This window comes from Lonchura striata, chromosome 1A, assembly GCF_050655825.1.
Source record: "Lonchura striata isolate lonStrDom1 chromosome 1A, ASM5065582v1, whole genome shotgun sequence".
Lineage (NCBI taxonomy): Eukaryota > Metazoa > Chordata > Aves > Passeriformes > Estrildidae > Lonchura > Lonchura striata.
The window spans coordinates 43,249,156-43,268,034 of NC_140741.1; the positions used below are offsets into that span (position 1 = coordinate 43,249,156).

At 38.7% G+C, this 18,879-nt stretch overlaps 1 long non-coding RNA gene across 2 annotated transcripts in view; it reads right to left on the reverse strand.

Moving 5' to 3' along the window:
• Window positions 1-18,879, reverse strand: part of LOC110479858 (uncharacterized) — a 135,395-nt gene that overhangs the window by 96,629 nt on the left and 19,887 nt on the right. For both annotated transcript variants that reach the window (XR_014952318.1, XR_014952317.1), the window contains exon 3: window positions 120-14,175. This is a non-coding gene — a long non-coding RNA (uncharacterized LOC110479858). The remainder of the gene's footprint in view (window positions 1-119; window positions 14,176-18,879) is intronic.

Below are 18,879 nucleotides of genomic sequence, written 5' to 3' on the forward strand. Positions count from 1 at the left end.
GTCTTTGATGTAATTTCACAAAGCTGTCCTCTTAAACAGCAGGTTTTCCATGAACACAAGGTGACAGCTGATAAAAAAAGGTCAAGCTAAAGTTAAGAATTTGCTGAAGCTTCTCTTACCTGGTAAATAAGAGGTCCTAGGCTCCACGCTGGAGGTCACCCATACGATTTAATATTTCCAGTGTCCCTCAGCACTACTTCCACCAGACATGGCCTCCACTTCTGTCCCAGAAGACTGGCCACCCTTGTACAGCTTCCCTGTACCATGCCATGGGACTTGGGAAGCCAAGGTTCACCTTCACAGCAAGACAACAGCATCACTTCAGACAGCAGATGTGATCTGGGGTCATGGGAGTGCCACTGGGCAGCTGGAAGAAATGTAGAGCCAAGTGTAGGGTGGGCATGGACAGCCTATGCCCAGTGGTCAAAAGGTCAAACATCTTCTGTGGTCTCACTTTGTTTAGCAGTGCAGGGGACCCTGTGCCATCTGAGGGACCAGACCACTAATAGGGGCTACTGGCTTCCTAGCTCCTTTCCTCCAGTTCATGCCTCTCACCAGGCAGGCTGGCATCCTTGGAGCTCTCATTCCTCAGCTCAAACCATCAGTAGATGATTATGGATACAAGCCTCAAAGGTTTTCATCCTTCTTACCATCACAGCCTTTAACAAAATGGAGGTTTCTGGCAGCTTCCTCTTTGTCCTGTCTCCTTTGTAATCAAGATTATTTGTAATAATTCCCAGGCACTCATCACCCATGTGTGCCTACCCTTGCAGGGCCTGAACTTGAAACAGGGATTTGGAGCCCACGCTTAATAAATTCATCCAGTGATTTACAATAAGATTTCAAACACTCCTGCTATAATTCTTTGAAAAATTTCCTTACCATATATTAGCATAAAATTATAAATATGTTCTGTGAGATGCAAACTATATGTGCTGCACTGTGCTTGGGACAGTGACTTATGCATGTCACTGCCCTTCTACCACATGCGTTTTAAGCTGCATGTGCAAGATAACCTGGTTATCTCAAAAGCTGTGACATAGTTGGACTTTCCAGTGAAGTCAAGTGGCATTTATAACCATGAGTAAAATTAAACTACCAAATATTTCTGCCTTCAATATGGCAAATAAGTACTAATCATTCCATAACATTCTGTCATCACTTAGATTTTTTTCCTGAGTATCTGGAGAACTTCTTGAATATTGTATTCTCTAGCATGATTGATTTTAATGCATCAGTCATCTATTTCTCCTCTTCCAAATTACACTTGCTGAAAAAACAGAAACATGTTGAGTGAGGAAAAAATCTATGTACTCAAAAAGGACTCTCAGTTTTGAAGATGCAATGAATTCCTGTTTTTATTATACTAATAAAATAAAATATTTCTGATTATTCTCAGGTTAAACATATGCAACGAGTTTCGTGTGGGACAGCTATATTTATTAAGTATAGTAGGTCACTAAGTATATGATATTCCTTCATTGCCTGAGGTCTCAGGAATGTGGAATCACCCCTGATTACTCTTAGCTTAGTCCTGTGAGGTACTAAACAACTTTGGATTTAATTTCAGTAGTAGGCAAAAGTGTTTTGCCTTTCTTAGGAATAAGCAAATGAAAGATCGTTCTCTAAATTAGCTGAAAAAGAGTTTCATGCAAAATTTTACATTTGTTTTTAATAAGAAAAATTAATTCCAACAGAATAGGATGACTATACCAAGAGAACATTTGATCCACCAATTTCAGAATTTCCTTCAGTTTCTGAGCAGTCTTGTATACAAACACAGACTGACTTTTTGTATTTATGCTGTCCAATTTTATATCAGAAGTTTTTGTTCCAAGTGCTCACAAAGACACTATAAAATGTTTTATTCCAAGTATAATATCTACAAATAACTAGCATAACTTTGTTATATAAAAAATTGTTGACATTTTCATCAATGAAACAAAGATAATTGCCATTCATAACCTGCAAGTAATCTACTAAATGAGATCTGTTAGCATGAAGTTCTCAGAACATGAGTAATCATGAAGAAAAATCCATTATATCACACAATATTGCAAAGGCATTACTGTTTTCTCCTTTTTTCCCCCACATTTTAACTTCTTTCTGGCTGAAAAGTGTTTAAAACTCTTTTAAGAGTTTGAAAAGTATGAAAACTCTTTTAAGAGTTTGCTCACATTCTTGGTCAGTGGGAGTTACCTGAACTTCAGATCCTCTGTAAGTGCCCCTGCCTTCCCTGTCTGACACCAGACAAATTTTCAACAGACTTTGCTAAAATAGTGATAATCAATGTAGGCTCCCTCTCATCTTCTGGGTCTACACAGTGACCAGTGCTGGATAATCTAATCTGACTACACTTGTCAAAAGAGTTGTTGCTGTTCCTAGAAGAGAAATTTTTGCATCAACATAAGTAAGCCAAATACTTATGTTATCAAGAAATTCACCAGTTGAAGAGGTCCAGTTGAAGTGGATTTTATTAGAGCAAAAGATGACAAATGTCACAGCAGAGAGGAATGACATTTCATTTAGCCCTTCCACAAATAAGTCTTCTGAAATTCTTTTAGCACTTCAATTGTTTGAAGGACATTTTTCATATGAAAACTGGGTTTTGTGCTTTGTAGATATTTTAGAGACCTAAACTTCCATAAATTTTAGTATTTTGAGCAGTCAGCATTTCAATAATCATGTTATGAGACTCTAGGCCTATAGTATAGGTCTTACAGGTATAAGTACAACATCTTCATTCTGTGTCACAACTAAACTAATTTTGTAAACTAATTTTTATGACCTAAACTTTGTAATTCCAATGTCCCAATGTATTCCTTAAAGCTTGTTTGATGCAAACATTCAGACTACATGTTTAGTTTCTTCTATTTCTCTCTTAATACTTATCTTTAGATTCAGCCAATCAAGAGTATCTGTTCACCTAAAGAACAAAAATTATGAGGTCACTAATGTTCTATTTGCTTGTCATTAGTTGCTGTTATTTCAACTCAGCAGAGCTGTTGAACATGAAAGAATAAACTAAATGCCAAGTCTGACTTGCACAAAGTAGACATGGTGTCTGTTTTACTGCCCTGCTAGTTCACACAAGGTGAAGAATATAAGCTATCTGTGGCAGGGTGGGAGGAAGAGGATTAGTCCTGCAGCACCCATTCATACACTCAGCAGATCTACCATCTGCCGTGAATAAAAGGTGGGATGAGCTGCAGCATTTCACAAACACAGTAGGAAAAACTGCATTGTAATCTGATCACTGTAATCACTGCAATTGCCCAGCTCCGTAGCAGCACCAGGGAAGTGGTCACTAAGTTCCTCTAGCTGTTGAAGAGCACAGTGTACTCACAAACAGGAGGGAAGGACAGAACAGGTTGTGCCTTGCCTCCTGCTTCAGGTTGTACCTGCCTGACACTGCTACCAGGAACGGGTGGCTAGGAGACCAAGTGTTTCCTATCACAAGGCGTGCAGCTCCCACGGACACAGGCTGCTCTGCCTCGGTAGCCACGACATGAATAACAATGAGTTGGTTATGAATCTAGAGGTAATTGCCAACACTCAGCTGCCATCCCCTGAATTTCTGTTACAATATAATGTAACCCTTTACAGTGACATCGTGGTTCAGATAATTTCAGAAGCATTTTGTTTGCTGGAATATTTACATGTAGTATCCATCTTTACACAATCATAAGACAGCTAATTTCTTTGCTGTGCTAATTATGTCAGAGCAAAACACAACGTGTTTATGCTTGTTCTTGTCAGCCAGTTTGAGAAAGTGATTCCCTTTGAGTGACTCTATCACCTAGTTTCTGATGTTTTGTTTGTGGACTACCTAATGATCTGTTCCTAAATTTCTCTGGAGTTGTGCATGCAGTGACATGCAGACAGCACAAGTATAGTCCACAGAGGGCTGAGTATTGTTCACAGCAGCCTGCACATACCCAAACTGCAGAGTAAGCTATAATAGTATCAGTGCCTGGTATCTATTCATACTCCACATGCCTGTGGTTACATGTGTCAACTTGCAGCCTGAGTCACATAATGATGGGTTACATCTGACATACACTATCATGTAAGCATGGAACAACAGGATTGGAAAGTATATATAAATATATATACAGCAACACACCCAAATTGGTTTTATGTAAGCAATTATGACATAGCTGCTCACCATAGGTGAGGAGTGGGCTTCTCACCCCAGAAGGTCCTCTGAGTTGTATAACATTAAAACTGAAAATGAAGCTGTCTTTGGAACGATGGAATTCCTTCTACAATTTGAGTACTGAATTCAAAATTTGGGTCAGCAATCAGAACAGACATATAAAAACCATAAATTACAGAAGTCCTGAGTAAATATATGAATCTTTATTAGCATTAAGACAGTCTGACCACATTTCTCCCAGTTCTTACTTTTGGTCTTGCTTTGGCATTCTCTCATATTTTTATCACTTAACAGGATAGGAATAATAGGAGGGGAGAAATACAATCCCATTGCTACCTACAGAGCTGAATATTCTGTCTCAGAAACGAAGTTTCCTGAGCTAGCCAAGAAACTGATAGTGGGTTTGTCAACCCCACAAGCCGTGGTGAACAGAGGCGCTCTGGCTGGGTCCTGTGCTGCTCAGCAGAAGACTTCTACTATGAAAACCACATCTGCGCATCAGAAGGGGGAACCTGGACGTGTCTGCAAGGGCAGCAACAACTTCAGAGAGCAAAGAAGAGATGCAGCACTCTCTGCCCTGCACACGTCTGGTAGGGGTGGGAGGGGGTTTGGGTTTGTTTTTTATGAGAGAGGTGAAGGTAGGAAGATCAGATAGGAAGGAAAAAAGGATAACTCAGGAATTTCAAGAGTTAAACTGTCCTTAAAACTAGTTCTCCCACAGAGATGAAAGGAGCAGCTTCACGTGGCCTCAGCAGTGCAGCTGCACAGTCAGGTTTCCCTCCACCAGGGATTTTATAATTTACAGCTTTTCAGGCTCGGTGCAACTTTAAATGAATGTAAGTAGTATCTACATGATGTCTTCTGCGGTGGTGTGTCTTTAATTTGATATTTGTTCAATATCTGTTCCCCCCCCCCATCCCTAATCTCCTCCTCCCCCCAGTTGTCAGTATTCCCTAGCTCTTCCCTAATCCCCTCATCTCCAAATTGTCAATCCTCCTTTACCCTGCCCCTTTCCCTGGAATCTTCCCTGTCATTCCTCCTAGCCCCCTCCTCTGCTTCCAGAGCATTCCCTGTCTGTTTAGTGAGACTCGAAACCCTATTGATTACTTTGTGTTATTCCACTTCCCTGCTTCCCCTGATAGGTTTGTGATGTGTTAATTCTGCCCTAAACTCCTCCCCTGCTGTTCCCTCATTGGTTGCTGTTCCTATACCCCTCCTCCTGAAATCTTGTATAAAACATCTGCCCCCGCTCCCGGAGAGTCTTGGGGCTCACTGAATAAAACCATCCTGTTCATCTCCCAAGTCCCGTGTCACCTCTGTCTGTCCCCACACCACCGACTGGGACAGCAGAGCTTCGCAGGGGGAGCGGCCGCCCGTTCTCTTCCCTCTCGCCTGGCACGCTTCCGCTCGGGTATCGCGGCGAGGGGAGCGCATGCCGCGCTACTACAGTCTACAACTCTATTTCTTCCACAAGACACAGCTCTACTAGATATTCTGCTTCTACCCAAATTTTTTCCTCAAACATTTTGTATGCAGGAACTGCAGGAACCAAAGAGTAACGTGGAGAGAAACTGCCAGAAGTGCACAAGATTTAAAGCACTCAAAGGCTTTCTTAAATCAGCAGCCAAATGTGAGGGGATACAGCTGCTGTCCTGAAGATGCAGGGCTCTGTCTCTGTATTTCGTAGGCTTTAAAACCAGGATCCTAACTAACCTGACCTATTGGTTAATAGACCCTGTAACCAAGGTATCACAGTCCTATCTGGGGGAAACAAAACAAAAGAAAAAAATGTACCAGTAAAAGTGATTAAAATGTGTACGTTTACAAACAGGTTTTATTATATTATCAACATGCAGCCACTTTTTATGCTGTCTGCTGACAGCATTTAATGCATTTTTCCTCCTGTGCTTATTTTTAGTTGCCATAGGAACTTTCTTATTTCCTGTCAGCTGATGTCCTTATTTAGTACTATTAATTGTATAAAAGGGTGTTGATTCTGGTACTCCAGATGCTGAAAAAAACCCCACACTTTACAAAGACAAAACACACATTTCAGTTTACTTAGACTTTTATTCACTTATTTCTATCAATATTTAATTCAAAAAGCTGGGTACTGTTACAGCAGTTGTTACCACATCAGTAGAATCTGGAGTAGATCCTCTCCAGTCTTCTTGTTTGATCTAAGTTTCCCTCCCACTACCATAAATATACTTACGTGAAATAGTATCTTTTGTCTGTATAGCTTGTAGGTTCATTTTTTCTCACTTCCCACATACCTAATTATCTTTTTTTTCCAACAAAAAAATCCTCAAAACTGCTGTTAAAATGCATAGGAGTGAAAAGAAAAATTTCCAACATATGAAGAAACATAATCTGGAAAAAATATTGGGACCTGAAGGAGGGTTTTCTTTGGCAAATACCAGTTTTTCTTTTCTTACATATAATAAGATACTTTGCAAAAGATTAGTTTTCTATTAAATTTATTGTGTGGCCAGAGAGCAATGAAGAATGACTGCATTTGGTTGAGAACTACAGATTAAATTGGCACTTTTTTATCCACATCAACTAGGACATTCCCACAGTTCTTCCCATTAACTGGTCACATATTTGGAGAAAAAAACCTGTTCAACATATATATTTACATTTGAGTTACAATTCCATTGCAAGCTAATTCTTCTCTGGAAAAACTTAGGAAAATAGCAGAAATGTACACAAAGTCTTTAAAAACACATTCATTTTTCCTGTTCACATCACTGCTCCTCGTAAGATGGAGGAAAAGAAGTAGTTTGGAATAAAGAAACTGACAAATCAGCAAGCATTTAAAACTTTGGAAAACAATTCCTGTGGTGTGACTTAAATTATGCAAACTCTGTCTAAAGTTTTATTCAAGCATCCTAAAGACAACTTGAATCTCCTCACTAACTTCAGGGGCTCCTGGATTAGTCCCATTGAATGGGTAACTGGGGTATTAATGAGCTTGCTGTGGCACAAGGAGGATAATAATTCTGCTTGGGAATGTTCCCAAAGCATATAGTGTATGCTTTTGCTGACACAAGCACTGTCAAGTGTTTTACTTGCTATAACTCAATGGACATCTGAAGCAGAAGATTTCCATCCTCATCCTGGAAGCCTCAGCATAAAGGGTCCCAGAAGTCCTTCCCAGCCTCCTCAGCCCCACCACCAGCAAAACTGTCACCAATTGACTCTGGGACAAGTTTTCCTGCAAATAGTAATGCTGATTTTATTAAGGCCTTGCTACATTAAGGAAAAACATTTACTCAACAGAAAAACCTTTTATTATTTAGCAAAAGAAGAATGTACCAAGCAGCTGTCTTTTCTTCTAAACAGGAAGAACTGAAGGTTTTAGGAATTGGAAATTTATTCTTCTAACCAGTTTTTTCTTTTAAAAATGGTTTTAAAAAGCACCTTCTTTTGTAAAAGAAAGTGTACATGTAGATCAAAGTCAGTTTTATTTATTAGTGAGAATCAGAGAAAATAATTATGTTGATTACTTTGCTGTAAGACTGTTTGGGAGATTTAAAGACCTGGAATATTAATTTATATATCCACATATTGAAATTTAAAACTGACCTTGGAAAAAAATTCTTAACTAGACTTTGCCCATAATGCCTTTTCCCAAAACGAATCTCCTAGTTGAACCAGGAGTCAAATAGTTATCATTATGTAAGAATGCTAAATTAAATAAGTATTAATGGTAAATAACTAAAGTTACCATTATATAATAATGATAAATTAAATAAATGGTAAATTAAACAAAATAATTTGTTGCCCCTAACAACTATCAATTTTCTATTTATTTTCATGAATAAGCTACCAGCCTGAGATATTTCAAAATATGAGAGAGTGTGGACTAATCTGTAAGGGCAGCCATGCCAAGTTAAAGACAATCCCAGTTTGTTGTTACTAATATGCAGTAGCATTTATAACATTACATTAAATTTGAAGGAAACTGCAAAGGTATCAGGCTTACTTGAAAAACCATGGCTCAAGATCTGGGAAGAAGCAGCTTAGATGGGGAAAATCCACCTGGAACTGAAGTGGATGTTGAGTTTCCTTCTCCTTTCCATAGATCCAACTGTGACAGCCAGCACAGCGAGAAGTGCTGGGAAGCTGTGAAACACAGGGGTGCCTGATCCGGGCAGTGCTCCATGGGGAAGCCAGGGTGGGCCCTGCGGGGCTGGGGGTATGGAGCATGAGGAGGTTCCAGGGTCAGCTGAGAGAGGACTGTGACATTGAATCAGTCATGTTGGGAGTGCCCACACAAGCCACATCCCGCTGCGAAGGAAGGAAGAAAGGAAGGGAGGGAGGGAGGCAGGCAGAAAGGAAAGCAGGAAGGAAGGAAGGACAGACAAAGCCAGGTTGACTGTGTGACAACAGCAGGAGAAAGGTGAACATGAGAACAAGCCCAAAGCACCCCATGAAGTCAAAAGGCCACAAAGATGAAAACCACTTCTAGAAACAAAACTGGAGTATTGCTCTTCCTCCTTTATGCCTCACTGCAGAGAGGATGGGAAAGGATTGTATTCTCACCACCTTGATGTGGGGTTGGCACTGAGCATGAGAGCATGTTTTCTTTCTCCACTGAGCAAATGCTGGCCCAGCAGTGACTCTGTAAGATTTACCAAAGGATGAAGCAAGTTATGAGAACCATGCCACTAAGACTGAGACAGCAATAACATTACAGGGACATCTGAGCATGCTGTTGTACTTATCAAAGTATGAGAAGCAACATCACCCTCTCTAAGTTATACAAATGAAAGAAGGTTATTTAGTGTCCATCTGGTTCTGCTCAAGAGATAGTAAGTTATTATTCCTCAAATATCTGCTGAAAGCTTTTTGAGCTTGCCAACAATAGGATTTTTCCTAGCCTACAGATGTCACCTTCCATGTTATCTGAGATCAAAATGACGCATTCCCACTTTTTATACCTCTTTCTTTAAGACAGTGTGATTGCTTGTTTACAGAACATGGATACTAGTACAGCTCAGGGAACAAAAAATTAACATGCACAATCCAGCAGAGGGAGCACAGTAACGCAAAAAAACCTCAGCTGTACGGTGAGGAAATTTTCTATTAAAACGCACAATAAATGGCAGTCTGAGTTTACTGTTTTAGCACATGGTATGGAAAAGACAGAATTTAAATAAAAATAGAGAGATGTGAGAGAGGAATATCAAACAAATACAAGTAGTAAAATAATTTATTTACTGATATTTTCATTTGTAGTAAGGCAAATGTAACTTAACTGCTAAAAATTTGAGGCTTAAAAGAGAGATCAAGGATGATCTTGGAAAGACTAATAACATTTATTTTAAAATACTGATTTTAATTTAATAGAACAGGCTGCTTCAGCTGAAAGACTCAAGTATTGCTTTCAGTTTGATGGTGCACTTCCTCTTGTTCCTAATGAAGTCATATATCTCAGAAATAACTGATGCACCCATTCATTTGGAGTATGTGTAATTTTTAGAGTTCAAGATGACAGGAATCTTACTAGATATGTTCTGTCTTCTGTGCCTGTTACACTTTCTAGTCTAATTATGCTCAAATATTTGTGAATTAAAAGAGGAAACAAGAGCTAATACCTATTTTTATAAGAAATGATCATCAACCAGAGAAAGAAGCCATCACATTTTGATGTGACTTACATGAACTACAGTAATTAAAGAAACAATGTAATATCTTAAAACTGTTGCCATCTTAAATGCAAACATCTCTCAGGGTGCATTTCATTAATATATTTATACCACAGAATTTTTTAATTAGTGCATCTAAATTCTAAGCTGTGCCACTGACTGTTATTTGACCTTTGGCAATTCATAGTCTTTCTAAGAGAGTTTCTGTTATCTTTGTAATGAAAATCATATTGATTTCACAGCTGGGTACAGTGTAACAGCAGCTTTGCCTGCTGGTAGAAAGTGGTTGAAATAAAAACATAATTTTAAAAGGAAAGAGAGAAGAAAGAACTGGATGTTCTGATCAGAAATGCTAACTATAGATAACTCAAGACAGAATATTTTCAGTTTAACTCTTATTTGTTTTCCAAAGAAAAAGCCAAGCATGATGAAGACTGATTAGCTATATTTCCTGTTAAGCAAACTTAACTTCTCTGCACAAACTAGTAAAAAGATTAACAACTGAAACAAAACATCAATACTGCTAAATATTGAAGATGACCCCATCCAGCAGATTTTTCATTTTGTTGTATAATGTCCTAAGGAAATTAGGTTTATGCAGGCATATTATCCATTCACTCAACTATTACCCCAATTTCCCTGGTAATTTTTCAACCTCTTGAACAATTTGAACCAAATCTAGAAACAGTGGAAGTCATAGAGATGTTAAAGACTTAAGACCACCAGATCCAACTGAGATTGTATGAAGTTTAATGGATATTTGATACATTTGCTAGTCGCACATGTCCCTGCTCACTAAAAATAACTCCAGAAGGAGACTGGAAGTAGGGCGTTGTAAGGGGTTTCTCACCTCCATTTGGTGAACTCTTGGTTCTGGCACAGATCAGGGTTAGCTGTTGCAGTAACCAAGAGGGACATGGGCAGGACCCAGAGGTTATTCTGTACCACCTCACATGATTTCCCAGGGGAAAGGGGCCCCTTCTGGGTCGTGTGGTGTGGTGGAGGGAGTGGTTGGGTGTTGTTGGGGTTCTGCATGGTGAGCATGTTTGATATTGTTACTGCTATGGGGGTGTTTTTTTTAATTTCACGCTGTTTCCAGTAAATTGTTCTTATCTCAATCTGTGATGTTTACCTTTTCTGCTTCCAACTCTCCTCTGCATCCAGCCACAGGGGATGGAGAGGGGAACAGAGGAATGAGTGAGCAGCACCACATGGTTTAGAGTGTTTCAGTGAGAACACTAAACCGGGAAATGCCATTCGTAGACCACAACACTAATAATGGTTTAAAGACACAGCATCTTTACACTGACAAGACAAATCGGTCCACAGAAAGCAAAGGTGTCATTTTGGGAAGAAGTCTGAAGAATTATTTCTTAAACATACTGAAACTGTTTTGCTTATATACTTCTGTATTCCACTGCTCTTCTAAAATATCTTATTTAATCAGTCCAACATAAATTCATTTATTTTTACATAATTCTATTTTAGCAATGCGTTAAGGTCACAGTAAACTTTTCTAATTATTTTAAAAACATGATGACTTCACTAAGGATATTAAAATTGTAGTTCAAACTGCCTAACTTCAAAAACGTCTCATTAAAAGTTCCTTACTGTTTCTGACCAAAGCGTTCTCATGATCCTCTATAGTCACATAAATCCAACACAATAACTTTTAGAAGGTTTTACTGTCTTTTTTCCATCTAACAAATACAAATACCTTTTGCTAGGCCAAGACAATTCCTCACTATCCCACAGTAGCCAACAAAGTGCCTAGTACAGACAGACTCCTTAAAAGCCCAGCTCATTTTCAGCTACATGGTGACCACTAGTAAAACGTGGTGTGTAGTACAAATAGGTGTGGATGGTGACCAAGCAGAAACAAGAAAAAATGAATTAACCTCAGCTACACATGGACGTACACGTACACACACACACAAACACACACACGCATCCCCAAACAAGCAGATAAGCTTATGTGCAAGAAGATACTTGATGTCAAATCAAGAAAGACAAGGATAACAGAAAGACAAGGAACTACTAGAGAGGGTCCAGCAGAGGGCTATAAAGGTGACAAGGGAAATGGAGCATTATTCAAGAGTGATACTGTCCTCTTAAGAGGATAGGCTGAGAGAGTTGGGCCTGGTTAGCTTGAAGAAGAGACAGCTGAGAGGGTATTTATTAAGGTTCATGCAAATATGCATCACCATAGAATCAGTCTGAAATATTATGTAGGGTGCCACAGTATATTAAGGCACTATTTTTAAAACATGAGTTTCTGTTACTATATAGTAAACTCTAGCTGAATCTCAGGGCTGGAAATGAGACCACATGTGTGCTGCAAAAGTCTTCCTACATAGCTACAACACTGAAGGCAAACATGTGGGGTAAGTAAATCATGAGCCCTACATTACACACCATGCTAGCACAATGCTCTCCAAGAGCAGGGGGTGTGAGCTATTTATGACCAACTCACGCCACTCTGAGAGGTGCTGTCCTTCCTGCCAAGATGTACTGTCTTACTCCAACAGCGAGTACCATGCCTGCATCAGAAGCCTCTGCTTACACAACTGGTCTGGTGCCAAGGTATCTGTGGTTCTGGGGACCACAGCACCCCCACTCTGATCCTTACATCCCAGCTCTGCACTTCCCAGAATGCTTGGGCTCTGCTCTTCCCAAGGCTTTGTGTCAGCTCCATCATCAGGTATTGCAGTGGGTTCCTCCTCTACCATGCCATTAACAGTATTTTTTGTCTCACAGAAGAGCTATGACATGTCCCAGCAGCATAGAGGGATTTAATAATAAAACCAGCAAATGAGACTGCCTTTCTAAATTCTAGTGGGTATAGTAACAATCATTTAAAAATCTCTGCTACTTAGGAATGTCTGTTTAGCTGCTGTCAAAGTATTTATTCAACTTTTAAAATTTCTGATTACTTGATAGGATATACTATGGCTACTACATTCCAGAGAAACAAATATTTTTTGTGGTAAATGTTCTTACCACAAAGCTCTTGGGTACATCTTTTTTTTTTTACCTGAATGCAGGAATTCACACGAATCTGCTTTGTAAAAAAACGGGGAAAAAAGCAGAGCCAAAACCAAAACTGAAAAAGTACCACTCAGGAAGATACTCAGAAAGAATTTTTTACCCACAGACCACTATGGACCATTAAGGATGTGCCAAACTGATACTTATCTAGGTTAATAGTGATAATGAACCATCTGTTGCTATGAAACTGCTTAAACTCTATTCTGTCTATTGAATGTAAGGAAATGTACCTGTAAAATCACTCTGAACATGTGCCTGAGCTTCATTAGAGAATATGAATGGCCAGAATAGAAGATTTTTGCTTCTTGCAATTATCTATTTCCTTTCAAGCTTTTCAGTTTAAGAACAAATGACTGTTTGTTTATCAAACTTATTTTCATTTTATTGTGTTTTTCATATGAACACATTCTAAAGAGCTACAGCCATGGAAGATTTAGGTACATCAACAAGTTGCTGGACAGTGCAATTTTCAGTGGGCTGGGCCACTGTTTATCTTTTTTTATGGATAAAAATGAGTTTTTGCCTTGCTAACACTCAATGTTGTAGTATGTTCTACTTTGCTGTGAGTCACAGTCTGAAAAATACCAGTCTATTGGTCTTACTTTAAGCAATGGACTCCAAAAAGTAGAAGCCACACAATTTTGAGAAGGCAGAGCATCTTGCCAATACCTTATATGGACAGAGTGGTCTGTTACTAAGGCCAGATTCCTTCCAATAACTGACCCATTTTATTTAAAGCTAACTTCAGATACCTCTACCTTATGCTGAAATCTCCAGGGCATGTATGTATGCAGGAGCATAGGTATCCAAGTTCTAGCATTTACACTCTAGTGAAGCCTCCAAAATTTTGTCTCATTTCCCCGTTCACTGAGTAAGTGCCTATATCTTTACAGTATATTAATTTCTACTGTTGCATCTTGCCTAAATTCACATATTAATGGACCCAAACATAGTTATTTCAATGATAAATAAAAGTATCAATGGTACAATGGTAAAATAAAAATATCAATGGTGTATATATCTGCTCTCCTTATCTCCAATGAGAAAGATGAAGGGAGGAACAAGGTTTGACATAAGCCTGGATGAGGTGAAGAGTCCAGCCAGCCACATTCAGCTCCATGAATCTGGAATCTGTAGGGACAATGGTCTCCCTGGGTATACACCTGAAAAACTCAAGGAAGGACAGCCAGTGAGCCAGGACTCAAGACCCAGATGAGAATGGTTCCAGGGGCACCAAGAGCAGTTTGATGCTCAGCCCTGACAGTTGATGGTGTCATTCTTCAGAATCAAGATCTGCTGAGGTCTAAGCAGCTGAAGGAGAAAGAAACAGAACAGTCAAGTCAAATTTCTATGACATTCTGCAGTAGAAGTGCTATATCCCAGGCAATGTAAAGAAACTGCATTCAAGTTATAATCTGAAAAATAAAGAATGCCCAGAATAAAACAAATAAATAAATTCTAAACTTTGTGTCAGAAGTATGTGTTTGAGAATTGTGATTTACAAGTGGACAGTCAGCTGCCCTGGCCTAACCATTTTATTCTGGAAGACTCAACTTTAAATACAAGTAATACAGTAATAAGGACTTTGAAAGTTATCTCGAAGTATCTGCACTTTATCCTTTTAGATTTTGAATGGATTTCACATGATACATATAATTTTTGAGAACTTTAGTGCTACTTCTAATATTTCCAGTTAAATGAAATCCTTAAAATAGAAGGAATGATAAAATAAACATCTAAAATTATATTTAGCATTCTGCATGCTATTAGGGCATTAAATTGATTTCTGAAGTTTCCACGAGTGATCTACAGTGATATCATTTAGTACAACAGTAACAGATGCCGAAAAAGTAATTTTAAACAAATGAATTTTATCACATTATCTGCTTTTTCTCTATTACGGGCCACCTTTCCAACTACTTTTGTGCAATTATCTAAATGAAGGTATATCAAAAAGTACTTTGTTCCAAGATGTATTTCCATTTTTTACTACAAGATCACTGGAGTAACAGCTTTGTTTACTCTCCTTTCTACAGGAGGATTTTATCACTGCTTGAAGACATGAAAAAGATAGTGTAAGAAGTGTACATCAATCCTATCTTTTAAAATCCAGTTTTACTACAAGAATAAAATATACAGAACAACTAGAAGGGACCTCCAGATGACACCTAATACATCCTCCTTCCTGCAGGAAGCAGTTTTTCAAGTACTCTGATCTTACAGATCTCCAATTGAGATGGAAACTCCAAAGGCTTGCCAAGCAATCTATTCCCTATCCTCACCATTAAAGTTTTCTGTAATTTTAAAAATAAATCTTCCCTGCTGTAATTTAGCCTATTACTTCTTGTTCTATCAAACAGGCAAAGGAAATAGATTGTTCTTTTCCTCCTTGGAGGAACCTCTTGTATTATAGTGTCTTCATTCTATCTTTTCTGTCAGACTAAATGAACATAATTTTTTTTTTCCTTTTAGGTTATAATTTCTACACTTCTGTCTTTTTTGTCACTCTCCTTTGGACTGTTTCCAGTTGATTGTCTTCTTTCCTCAAGTCTGGTGTCTAAAACATGGTGTTATAATTCAGTATGAAATTAAGATTTGTTAGTCCCAGATATCATCTAATTATTTAAATAATAAAGTTAATCATCTGCCAGGAGAAGGATACCAAAGCTCTCATTCTAGTAATTGTCCTGCTGGAAACCAAAGTCAAAAGTTAGATTAATTAAAGCACATTTCATTGAAAATCAATCTAAGGAAGCTTGTTTTCCTTTTGGATTTGTGTCTTAAGCCTGCCTGACCAAACATCTAAGAAAGCACAAACTTTGATGCAAGTTGGTTTGCATCACATTATTTCTATGAACTTTCTGGTGTCCACTAAGAGTGAAACTCCTATGAAGTCTTTCCCTCAGTGCTGTTTATCTGCCTGTAAGAGCATATTTCCAGATTCATGAAAACACAAACAGGGAAGCTGCCCAGGTAGGAGCCTCTGGGATGACAGCTGGAGTAGATGGGAGAAGGAGGAGGAGGTGACAGCAACAAGACCATAGGTTTAATAGCTGATTCAGGATTAGGCTATGATTTTACAACTAGTTCTGTTGACTCTGACAAAACAGCTCCTACCATAAGCCCACCTCAACAGCTATTCTGAAAACCAGCATGATTTCCTAAGCCCTACTTTTCAAAGAGACTACATGGTTTCCTTGCAACAGTTGTGAGCTATATAAACAATGCCTTATTACACCCTATCTCAGTGTATAGATTTTAGATCTCCTGTTGTATTAAAGCTTTTTAAAGTTTTAAATGAGACATGCATGTGAGAACATCTATTCCCTTTCCTTCTTCTTATCTGTCCTCCCTCATTTAATTGCTCTACTCTTCTCCCATGAGAAAAAATATGTGTGCTTTTGAGAGCAGGATCCTGCATTCAACATGCTGTCATTTATTTTGTTCTTACAGTAGTTTAAGTAATAAATGCTGTTGTATATAGGTGGAGCCACTCAAGGATTACATAAGATATTCATTATGTGAGACAAAAGGTCAGCCTGTTTATTCATTCCTGGAGGACTAAGGAATGAATACTTGTGTCACCAATGATGATATCAATTCCACTGCTAAGAGTTATGATCGTGACTCTAGGATTTTGGTCATATATAAGTAAGAGGGTAGTGGTATTTCTATTTGCATTAATTTGAAAAACTTCTGTAGCAGACAACATTTTATATAATCACTATTTTTAAATGTATTTGATATGTCAGGTTACATACACTGGAACTTTGTATGCCTTTTTTTTTTCTATGCATATAACAGTTCTCTTCTACCCATATAATTATTTGGTGTAAGTAAGGTTCTCTCTTCATAATATTAATTCCATAAAAATATTTACACACTGACAATAAAGAAGCAAGTTTACATTTTCTATCATTTTTTTCTTTCTTTCAAATCTTTTCCTAGGAATGGGGCAAATTTCTAAAGTAGACAAGATTGTGGACAAAGAACCCATAAAGATTTGCTTAAACCACAGTAACAAATTGTTTTAACATTGTTTAATCTTTAAATACATTGAATGCATATAATGTAACTAAATAAAGTGTGGGATGAATTTGCAGAAATTTCAATATTTGGGTTTTACTGGATGTGACCATATAAACAGGATGTAATGTTTACTTACTATAAAGCCCATGTTAAGGACACCGTAAAACAATGTTTTTCAAATTGCAATTAGTTAAAGACCAGGAAAAAGGCAAATAGCACACCAGCTTCTTACAGGTGCAAAACCAGCCTACTGAATTCTGCTCTGAAAAAATATTCCTGCAAGCATACAACCTGCTTTAACCTGTGTATTTGGAACAAGGCAGAGATACGAGATTTTTGTTACCTGGCACCAGCTCCTGGAAGGTTAAAAGGTATGCAGAGCTTTCTCATCTCCAGTGAGGCACTTGTTGGTAGTTACTTGCATTTCTATGAACCTACACTTTTGCCACAAGGCAAGGAATCTTAGCCTTATTGTCTTGACAGCCCTTGAAACCTGCTAGCTCACCTCTTAAGCCTAAATGAGATACCCATTACAGGAAGCTCCCACCCTGCCTCATCTGCAGGCTGAAGCACAACCCTTCCATCAGGAGCTTGGAAAAAGGCAGCTGAAGACAAGAGCGCTTGGCACAGGCCAGAATATGCTCCTCAGCATGCTCCAGTGGCACAGCAAGTAGGAAACTCCCCTGGAATGCAGCCATTCCCCACTAGCTTGCTTGGGCAGCTTCCTGATCAGAGGTTTCTGTGAAATCCACTCCCACTTCTCCTCCCACACTGCTAAGGAAGCCTCTGAACCTTGAGCTGGGCTGTGACTTCCTCCAGGCAAAAGGCATCCAGAATTACGCAGTGTGATGCAGAGCAGAGGAACAAATAATCTGTCTCCAGCATTTCAGCCATAGAGTAAGTGGGGGTGGAAGCATTCCTATAATGACCTGCCTGTTAACACAACTCCAGAGGAAAGAGTGACCCCCATCCCAATTCATGCTGCTTGAGATTATTAAAAAAAAAAAAAAAAACAACCAAAAAAACAAAACCAGACAACCAAACAGGATATCAATTCATTACATTTAATGCCTCTGCTAATTTATTCTCTAATCTTTATCTGCAATATAAAGCCTTCAAAGGCCACTCCATCTGTGCCAAAACATGGTGCTACTGGTTGCTATAAGGACCTACAACTGCTCACCACTGCTTTGGGCCATCTGCTCTTTTGTCATTTTCACCTACCTGCCAACAACATGCTAAGGAAAACATGGAACTGGGCATTACACAAATAACCCAATTGATATGAGGGACAGAGATAGAAAATGGCACAATGTTTGGAGAAAACAACATGGCTTAGAAGTTCAGGGTATTTTCCCCTTTCCTGTACCTGTTGATTCATCACACCTATCTTTCTTCTCTCTCCTTTATCTAACACATTTGCAGCTTCAGTCCAATCTTTTCAAGTTCCTCACTGTTCCTGAGAAGAAGCATAGTGGTAGGAGGTTCAGAATAAGAAGATGAGGTTGCTCCTCTGTTCACATGCAAGTAAACAAATTCACAGACAAAACTTAGCATGCATTATATAATGACATGCAGTCAGAATTTGTACCCAATATGGATTTGGTACAACACTTGGAAAATTGTTTAGAATCTGTCAGCCAACTTAATCTAAAAGTTCTGGAGCTATTTGAAAAGCAAGCTTGCTAAAATATAAATATGGCTCTCATTAGAGCCATTTTTCAGTAAGAACACCGAAGGCACTTATTGCATTTAAATGCTGAATGCACCACTGACTCATGTATCGACCATGACCAGTTCATACACAGTACAGTCCCCATACACACAGTTGGCATTACCAAGCTGGTAACTTACAGTAAACTCAGCAAGGCTGAGTTGTTGTCCCAATTGCAAATGCAATGCAAACTGCACTGCAAAATTCTTTTTAAGTGCCTCAATTCACTCTCAAACAAGTGAGGAGAAATATCAAGGGAATGTGAGGGTGGG